At 46.5% G+C, this 10,335-nt stretch overlaps 1 protein-coding gene across 2 annotated transcripts in view; it reads right to left on the minus strand.

The window, feature by feature from the left end:
* SHROOM3 (shroom family member 3) overlaps positions 1–6,917 on the minus strand; it is a 69,679-nt gene extending 62,762 nt beyond the window's left edge. Inside the window, exon 1 of one of the 2 annotated variants that reach the window (XM_030272185.4) lies at positions 6,710–6,917. The gene's annotated coding sequence lies outside the window, so the exon portion shown is untranslated. The remainder of the gene's footprint in view (positions 1–6,709) is intronic. The other variant, XM_032748297.3, reaches the window with a different exon arrangement.
* Positions 6,918–10,335: the final 3,418 nt, after the last annotated feature.

The raw sequence follows: 10,335 nt of genomic DNA on the forward strand, positions 1-10,335 counted from the left end.
CTCCAGGGGAACTGGAAAAGCAGCAAAGAAATGGCAACATGAAATTAAAAGCTGAGAATTATTCACACTAAATTGTCTCCCCTCAGTTGTCACTCCCAACCTTTTGCTCTAGCAAAGCCGAGTCAAAAACTACCCTGGAAACAAACCCCTCCTTTTGTTCCCTGAAGACTAGAAGTCTTTTTATATTTAAATGAAAATCTGTCAAACTAATTATGTGAATATGTAATGGTCTCATTCTGTACTCATTAGAGAACATGGTAATGGCCATAAATTCCTCTGACTGAGCGTGTATGTGTGAACATGAATGTCTGGTAATGTCTCATAACCTTCAGGCTGGACCACGGCTTTTGTCTCTGGGTTAGACCTCGTGAGACAAACAAAAGGCCCAGTATTGGTTAAATTAGATGCAAAGTGCTGTGTTACAGCAATATGATAAGCATGATTCTTGTGCACACAAACAGCCCAGGGGAGCACAGGGACCGTTCCCACCGTGACAGAGACGTGGCCCCCGTGTCGGTCGGTGACGTCGAGCATTGTCCCAGGCCATGTACAATTTTCTGCTTCAGGATAAATAGCCAGTACAGCTGCTGCCATGGATTGCTCTGAATGTCCCATCAGGAGAGCTTCAATGGGATCTGGCATTCCTGGCATTTTTTGGTGCTTTTGATATCCATAGATAAAGAGAAGAAATAAATATGGATAAGCTGCACCAAAATAAATGTGTATGTGTTATATCTCATTCATAATTGACATTCTTCTTGCACTCATTTCTGTTTATCCTTATGTACTGATGATGGGTAACTTTTGAAATAAAACTGGGCTGGCATTAAAATAGATCCCAGTCTGAATTTAACAGATGCAAGGCAAAAAATCTACATCAAAGACCATCCAATGCAACATGTTGGAGCTGAGGCAGAAAATATTGAAGAACATTGATGATTCTGGAGACATGTTGCAGGGTAGGAACAGCAACAACAGCAGCAACATTTTATAGGGAGAAGTGAGTTCCTGGGCAGGATGAGGCAGACAACACAGATTTGTCTCAGCAGACTTAAGCCTGCATTTGTGGTTTTGTTTTGAAATGTTATTCTGAATGGTACAAAAAACAAAATGTGTGATAAACACTGAAGAGAGAATGAGACTGAACCTTAACAGCCCTCAGTCATCTACAGCCTTCCTTTGCTGATCCCACAGTCTAAAACCAAAACCACCCAACTTGGCTTCTTTCCCTTCCAGCTGAGGGATTGTGGGAGCATCCATGCCTACATCAAGGATCTTATTCTACATTAGAACAGCTTTCAGGTAGGGAGCACAGCAAAGACACAACCTGATGCTGAGGCACAGTTAAACTGAGCCAGAGCTTGTGACTGCTCAGTGCAGCTCAGAGCATCCCTCCACAGCTGGCTCTTGCTCTTTGCTTTTTCCAGCCAAAAAACCAGCTGCCTTGTGCCTGTAGTTCAGGCTGGCAGCTCACAGTTTCCTGTCCCCAGCAACTGTGCAAGAGTTCCTGGGGAGAGAAAAGAGGCTAAAGAGGAAGGGAGCGCTGCAGAACCCCCTAAGAACACTCGTACTGGCTCAGTGAAGAACTAAACACAACTAAAGACACCAAGTGCTTGATTTGAATTGCTGCTTTCTCCACCCCACTCCCCATGGGTTTTTTGAGGGTCGTTTATTGGGAAGGACGGCTGCAAAGAGCATGGCTATGACTGAGTAAGCTCCTGATTAAAGCCCAAATCTCTGGTTGCAGCAGCACTGCCGTTTTCCCTGAATGAGATCAAAAGTAAGAGATAAAACATATGAGGAGGTGAAAGGCTAATGGCTCCTGAAAATAGTTCGGTGGTGATAGGACTGAGATTATTTCTTCGAACAACATTTCTCTCATTAAAAGCAGGTAGGTATCAGATTTTAATGACTTGTTTTTTCCCATCTGGGTAGGGCCAGAAAGACTTTACTCCCCTGTTCTCTACAGCCGTCTTTCAGAAGAAATGCTTTACCTGCCTTCTTATCACAGTTAAATGATACCTGTGCTTGAAAGCAGGATTTCTATCCTTCTCTACAACCTTGGGCAAATATACCTGGTTCTCAGAGAGCTGACAGGAAGGCAAATCCCCTACTGCAAACTGACAGCTGTCAAGTGATAATAAATACCTGTAATAGGGAGAGTTTTATCCCTCCTCCCTGTACATATCAGCTTTCACTGAAATTATACCCTGCTCCCTGTGATCAAACCACTGTAGCTGCGTGCCCAGCTTCAAACACAGTCCTGAGCACTGAGGGGAAAACTACTGGGTTTCCTCCCCTCCCCTCTCCTCTTCATGACATCTCCTTGCAAAGGGCATGAAACTGCCAGTTCCATGATTCCCTCTTGTCCATGGCGGCTTGTCTGCAAATTTTGGTATTTATTGCATGCTGTTAGGCAAAAAAATAAAATACTAAAAGAATACAAAAGAAACCAATATACTGTTTGAGAAATTTAAATACTCCTAACTGCTGAATGTCTCACGTCAAACCTCTTGATACACTCATGTAAATTTGCAACTTACAAGTCCTCATCTTAAAGGAATTAAAACACTTAAAAACAATCCACCTTGCTGAGTCACAGTGAGAGGTTGAGCAATCTGCAGGAATGAGGCCTCAGCTGCTTGACAGCAGGAAAAAAAAAAGGGTTAAGGCATGGGGAAAAAAGAAATCTGCATTTCAGAAGGGAATTTCCAGAGGAAAGGAAGGAGTAAAACCATTCAGACAGACTGACAGACAGTCTGTTCCTGCTCCTGCTGACAGAATAAAGGTTCTTTTAGCACTAACCCTTCCCCATGTCACACCACCTCACACTGATGAACAGGAAACAGAGTTCTTATGTAGCAAAATCTTCCCTGGAACACAAGCTGGTATCTCTCAGTACCACCAGTGATGCTGAGCTACCTCTAACCTCAGAAAATCCAGTCCCACCACTTCATGATGCAGCAAAACTCCTCAGCCATGGACAGAAGAGCTCTGGGGCCAGAAGAAAATTATGGGCGCAACAAATCAGTCCACTGGGATTATTTACATCACTTATAACCTTGGTACTTGTAATAATAAGACAGAAGTGATCCCTGTTTCATTGAGGACAATCGAGTGGTTGTACATCTGCTGGAGACTTTACTGACCTCATGGCAAACACAGGTTCACACTTGATTTGAATAGAACAAGATTTTGGCAATTGACAATAAATTACACACATGGGCTCATGCCCCAGCGCAGAAAGAAAAACGCCTCCCCAAACCAAACACAAGCTGAGCTCTACAAGGCCCTTTCTCCTTCAGCACGCCCAGCCCCGTTCCCGCTTATTCATGAGTGTGCGCATGCAGGAGCGGGGGAAGAGGGTCGGGAAGAATTTCTTTACAAAAAAAAAAAAGCAGCAGCCCCATTCCTGAGCCGCTGTTGCTATGGGCCCGCGGGGCTCACAACAGATGGCAGGAGAGCCATCCCTGCGCCCGGCTCTGAAGCCGTCCACTCAAGCATGCCATTCGCATTCCCCACATTCCGGCGGGACGTGGCCCCGGCGCAGGGCGGCCGGTCCCCGGGACACCGCGCCGCCCTCTCCTCTCCCCGAGGTGCCCGGGCCGGGATGTGAGGAGCAGCGGGAAGACAAATCCTGTCGGGATGCTGAGAGTTTCATTGCCTAGGAGAATGTGGTTTGCTGGCCGGGTCTGTTTCTGCGTCCTGATTGAGAGTGAGAAAACAGCACCGAAGGGCCTGATGCAGACGCTGATGCAGGGCTGGGCATCTTCCTGCTCCCGGGACAGAGGGGGCAGCAGCCGTCGGGGTAAGGGCTTGAGCTGGGGAAGGCTGGACCGAGGCAGGGAGATCCTCTTTGCTGCGAAGACATCATCACATCCTAACCACTTGAGGGGAACACAGTTCAAAGCCAAGGCCACAGCCAAAAAGGATTCACTGTCCAATAGGTGTTACAAACAGCTGAGAAGCACGAGAGAAAGTCAGCAGAGAGAAATCAATGTACAGATGGACTAAGAGAAGTGGCACGTGGAAGAAAGCATGATTTAAGAAGCGGAGATGTCAAAGTGTATAGAAAAGGGACACCAAATGCAGCAAAGACTTCAGGTACAGGATTCTGCCTTGCTGCTCCATCTAGGCTGCAGTAGGGCAAGATTACCTGCAAGAGCCCCCATAGTATGCAAAACCTTGTTGAGAGTTGAACTCCCCATTCCCGGGGAGTTCACGGTCCCAGACTCCTTCTTTTGTGCCCTGCAAATCCCGCCTGGGAACCAAAGCCTGCCTCTGACTCCCAGCAAAGCTCTCCCAGCACAGCCAGGCTAAGGAAAATGCACCCTCATTCCCGTTGGACACTTAATGGCAGCGTTCTGGTCTCCTACACCCAAACAACAGCCGGGCTGGCTCTGCAGTGAAGAATTTGAATGTGATTTGCCTGTCGCTTGCTGATCACACAAAACGGGGCTCTTTGGGGCTAATTTGCATTTGGCTGCTGGAGTCACAGGGTTTTCCTTTTTCTGGGGGGTGTTACAGCAAGGATGATGGAGACAAAGGGGCAGATGCTGAGGGCTGGCCGTGTGCAGCTGGCCATCGCATTGTGCCGAGCTGCAGGGCTGCTCCGAGAGGCAGCCTGGGAAATGTGCTCCCTGCTCCCAGGCAGGCTCAGCCCAAAAGCCAGCGCCACTCTCTTCAGGGATGGGACTCACCTGACCCTCCCAAATGCTGTCCTCCCAGAGCACCGGGGGGATAATGATACTTTCTAGTTTCTTTCCTTTCCAATGCAGACCTGGAGCAAGCCTTCACTAGGAGGAAAGAATCTGACTTCTGCTAAAAGTTGTTCGGGTGGCTGCATGTGCAGTCTTTTCTGTGTAGGCATGCAGGAAATTTTCCCTCCCTCTCACACACACAGTGGTTTAGATTTGGTATTTACGAGCTTAAGTTAGAAATAAAGGAGGAATGAAGTTTCCAGGTGGCTCTTTCTTTCTTTAATCTTTCCTATGTTTCTCCCTCCCTGTCTTTTCTATCAGTCTTTAATCAAATTCCTGCTGTTACTTTTATTGAACAAAGGAGATGCTGGCACAGACCTGAAGTGCCTCTGTACATGGGTTACCCTCTAAAAGCCAAGTTGCTACGATTTATTACTAAATGGTCCCTGCAGGCTGTAATTTATGAAAGGCAGAAGAAATGTCCAAGCTTTGGCAACTGAGGTAAATGCTAATATCTGGTAATTCTTCAGCCACTTGGGTTTCTATGAGGTATTGCCTTTAGCCCTTTGAAGTCATCCAAAATCCTTCACTTTAACACAATATAAAGCACACTAGAGAAAACAGTAGCATCAGCCCAAGATGATTTTTTTTTTCAATTTGCTTGAAGGGGGTGACCACCAAATCTCTTTAATTCAGGCATCTCTTCAAATTTCAGATGGGAGGTTCTTCTCATTGCTGCAGCCTGGGAACATGCTCATCCCTGTAGGCATCAGGCCAGGCAGCAGGCTGATGGGATCTGTGCTGTAAAACAACCTCTTCCTTCATGCTCTGGATCCTTGTCAGCTCCGCTGCCTCGGGAATCTTTAGGAATACCCCATGTCCACTATTTTTGCCCCAGTATTGCACTAGCACCACTACAACTGCTTTGACCTGCACTGCCAACTTTCACTAAGCACACTGGATCACCACAGTTTAGATGAAAAAACAGTTACAATATCCCTTGAAGTGCACAGCTAAAGCTTTGGCCCATACTCAAAGATAAAACAACACCAAACAAACATCAAATTAAAAATATCCTAATAGCAATGAAGCAGCTAATGAGTTTAAAGATTAGTTAATGGGTTTACTAAAGGAGTTCATGTGTCAGAAAACGCTCAAAATCAAATCCAAGTTCAGTGAACTTAGTTTTATGATTCATGACCAATCTAGAAGGGCAGATAGGTGTGTGTACAATATACAACAGGTCACCAAAGAATGCAAATTTGTGCAGGCCCAACTGGAGCTACAGTGATTGCCAGCGCTGGAGCTGTACTAATTGCCATCGCCCATGAACCAGCCTCTTTCACATCCTCTCTCTGCTCCCTGCAATGTTGCCATATTGATCAAACAAGAGCGTATCCCAGATTGTGGGGCTGGTCCATCTCTGTCCAACAGTGACGTAAAGCGTTGGCCTGGTTTGCCACCCACTTTAATTGACTCTCAACTTATAAAAGGTGATGGCCAAGAAGAGTGCCATGAACTTGAGCATGGATTCTTCCAGACTATAAAACTGCAAACTGCACCCTACAAATCATGGTGCAGACGTGCGTCAGAATCTCTGCTCGCGAAGACTCCGTGTCCCAAGTGCATAGCATTGACATTACCCTTGGACACCGAGGGTGGGGATGCTAACATGCTGCACAACTCTGGAAGCTCTCCCAAATTCACCTCTCCTGTGAGCTCCTGGCCCTTTTCTAGCCTGAAGTCTGAGAGATTTGCTTGGATTGCCCAACAGCCTCCCAGTGACCAGACCCTGAGCGCCGGCGCAGCACCGGCTCCCCATTTGCTGAGAGCTCGCTTAAAACAGCGGCTGAGAAATGCCCCCCGGCACTGCATGAACACTCTGCTCTGAACTTTACGATGCATGTGAGGTTTAGGACAGAGAGAGTCCTTCAGACTCTCGCCCTCCGCTCTCCCCAGCCCCTCGGCGCGGTGCAGCTGCCGGCCGAGGCCGCGCAGAGGCCGCTTACCTTCGGAGCCCTCAGAGGCCGCCTCAGGGATCCCCATCCCGCCCGAGGGGAGCGCGGTGCCGGCAGCGGGGAAGGGCAGCGCCGCCTCGGAGCGCGGAGCCGCGATAAGGAGCCGCAGATACAGGTGCTGCGCACACAGGCACCTCGGCACTAATCCCTCAGGGAAAAAAAAAAAAAGCAGGAGGTTCGATCGGCACAGGCAGCTCAGATTACTGCCCTCCTACCCAGCAGTCGTCAGCAGGCCTGACAGACGGGAGCAGAGAGCGTGAGGAAAGGGGGAATGTGCTGAGTGAAAGTGCCAGTCAGCTCTGCCCCGGCTCCCCGCAGACTGGGGCTTGGCCCCTCTTATAATTAACACTGGGCTTTGCGGGGAGAGAGGAGAAAAGAAACTATAATCAAGAAAAAAGTGTTTTTAGCCGGTCAGGAACTATCTATTTTTTTCTCTCAAAGTTCACCCCTCAAATTGGGATAAGGGTGGGGGATAAACACGGTGGAGGAGAGGTGTAGCAGGGATGTTGGTCCCTAAGTTGGGGCTCGGCAATCAACTGAAAAAGATGCCACTGGAGAAGGCTGTGGACACTGGATGAAGTCCATGGAAATAATCCCAGAAAAGCACATGGCCCTCAACCCACTGGATGCATCCTGCTACAGAGAAAGTCAGACTAATGCAGCCAGGGAGGTTCAGGTGCTCTATAACCCAGCCAAGCTGCCTTAACATCCAAGAGAAAGCTGAAAACATACATTAAATAGACATTAAATATATTAAATTAACATGCTTTTCCTACTAGAAGTAAAACTGTTAATTTCAGGCCAAACAGAACACACAATTGCATTTCCATTTAACCCTAAATAATGCTCTTTTCCAGCATGGCTGTAAAACCAAAACATTCACAATCTCACCCACACTTTTCACCACATTTTCTCTACTCCAATGTCCTCTTTACTTCAGGTAAAGGAAATACATCATCCTCTTCCACATGGTTAGCTTCTTAAATGCCTCCACTCACGCCCTGACATTTCACCTGACAACAGTAATCATTTTTAAAAGCCTGGTCAACACAAAAGCCTAAGTGGTAACTCTGATCTAACAGTCTCTTTTCAGCTCCTGAAACGTGTATTTTTTAACCACTATTTCTGATTTTCATTTCCTTATGCATTCTCAATAGGAAAAAAAGTTATGGTTTATTATGCAGGTATAACCTACCTAAAAATATACATACATGCACTGAAGATCAGTGCTGCCTCCCTGCTAGTGCCAAAGTCAGGCAGGAAGCTGAAGAAAGGGGGATTAGGAAAGAAAAATATATTAATCTATATTCTTTGTCCATCTGTGTTTGGGTGAGTTCGTCAGGCTGCTCTGCACTACACACAGGAAGAGTTGTGCATATAAAAGACCATTTGATACTGTCTGTGCAGTGTCTGCTCTTCATTGTTCCTTTGCCTGAGATATTCCATGTATCCAGCCCTAAGGGAGAAATAATACCCAGGGATTTGGATGACCTGTACAAGCCCATTCATAAAAAAAACGTAAAGGAGTTACAGTAATCACTACACCCTAACATCTGTTTAGCTGAAGTAAATCCAGGCAAACACAATTTATATCAGTAGGATTACATCAGTGTTCATTAACCTCTCCTGACCCCACCTCCCTTTCAGAGGAAACCTTGGATCAAGCAGGAAAAACAAGGAAAAGATTTTGTGAAAACATTTTATATTAGTAGCTGAGAAACTAAATATTTAACCTGACTGTGGTGATGTACACATGTACATCTGTCCACATCAATGCCACCCAACCAAGAAACCCCTTATAAATCTTTATTTATAGCCAGCTCCCACGCAACTGCAGCTCCTTACAGCAGGGATGATGAATGCAGCTATCCTCAGCTTTCCCTGCAGCTGCCCACTGAGGCTGTCACCCTGCACCCCTCTGCACCTGGACAGGTAACCAGAACCCCTGTCCAGTCCAAGTATTTGCCCTGTGGACTAAAGGTCGCCCCAGACACCATCCCAGATGGTGAACAATGCAGGGAGTGCTGGGAGAACGCATGTTTGTCTGAGTTTTCATACTATTGTGATCTGATCCAGCTCCAACCTAATCCTCAGGAAAGTCCAAAATAAGGAGATTCGCGCTGTAAAAAGTACTTTGTAGGGCACTGGCAGAGATTTCCCAGCTTTTCCAGAGTCACTTGCTGACAAGTCCAACCCCAGGCTGATTATTGTGTGAAGAAGGCAAACTAATCCACAGGCACAGGGTGAGAGGAGCAGCTAATTGGAATGGTAGTGGCTGGAAATTTCTGGGTTCCTAATGCAGCTTCAGCTGAGGGGTTAGTCTGTAACATCCCAGAAACTGTAACACATCATGGTGGCTGGCATTTATTTCTTTCCAAGGCATTTGCCCACTGTACCTATCAGTGATCTAAAAGCTTCTTTTATGCAAAAATTGTATCTAGATCTCCCTCACATTTACTAAAACCCTATCATTCCTGAGCTGTAGCTAATTAAGTTCTAGACAATAAGGATTTGCCAGTGATTTAAAAATTAAATTCTGTTCACCTCTCAGCTGTCTGTCCCTTCCTAATGAAACAGGAACTGCAAACATTTTGATGAATGCATGGGAAACTCCTCTATGAAAATACTGATATTGAGATATTAAAGACTGACCAATTTGATCCAAGACACAAGGAAATGTTAAGGCCTTTCCTTATCCGGGCACAGGGTGTACAGCCTTGGAAATCCCATCCAAATAGTGGGTGAGGCCCCTGGTGGGCTTTGGCTGGTCACACCCATTGGCATTACATGAGCAGCTGCAGACTCCAACAAAAGGCTCATTTTTTTAGCAAGGATGCACTTTGAAAGAGCCGAGACACAAGGAGACATGAGCAGGGGCACGCTGGAAAGCTCAGGAGGAGTTCACAACAAACAGAAATCAGCACTAGACACAGACCACCCTGCCAGCCCTCAAATGCCAGCTTTGGCCTCTAAGCTGTCAGTCTTAAACATTCCATGTGCATGAAGCCTTCCTTTCTGCTGTTCCCCCTGTCATCAGCACTGAACAAAACCCAACCACACCACAGAGCAGCTCTTTGGGAAGACTCTCCTGCGCTGCTGCAGAGCGGGGCGTGGGCCAACATCAATTCCAATTCATTTCATTCACAAAACCTGGATTTATTCGATGCAATTTTTTTGGCACACTGTCAAATACGGCACAAAATTACATTAGTGTCATAAGAGGAAAGGATTAGTGGACAGACTTCTTTGAAGAATTGTGTTGGCACTTGTCTTTTTGTAAAAATGCCAGCAGCTTCCCCTCTCTCCAGGAATAGCCCATTTTCTCCTGGTCAATAAGGGAAATCACTGCTCAGTGAGGGTCTAAGCCAAAGCCTTTTGGAGTCTGTGGGAATCTTTCCACTGATTTCCATGGGCTTGAATCAGCTCTGAGCTGCAGATGTCAGCCGTGCTGACATCTTCCTCCAGCCCTTCGACACCTCCATAGGGTCATTTATCAAGTGGAGTGCAAGACTTTTCTCCTGTATTTTTTCCTAAAGCCTTAGTTATAGTAATTTGCTGCCAAACCAAGAACAGCTCTGTAGCTATGGCGTAAGTGCAAGTATTCAGGATGTCTGGGT

This window comes from Taeniopygia guttata, chromosome 4 (assembly GCF_048771995.1).
Source record: "Taeniopygia guttata chromosome 4, bTaeGut7.mat, whole genome shotgun sequence".
NCBI classification, from domain to species: domain Eukaryota; kingdom Metazoa; phylum Chordata; class Aves; order Passeriformes; family Estrildidae; genus Taeniopygia; species Taeniopygia guttata.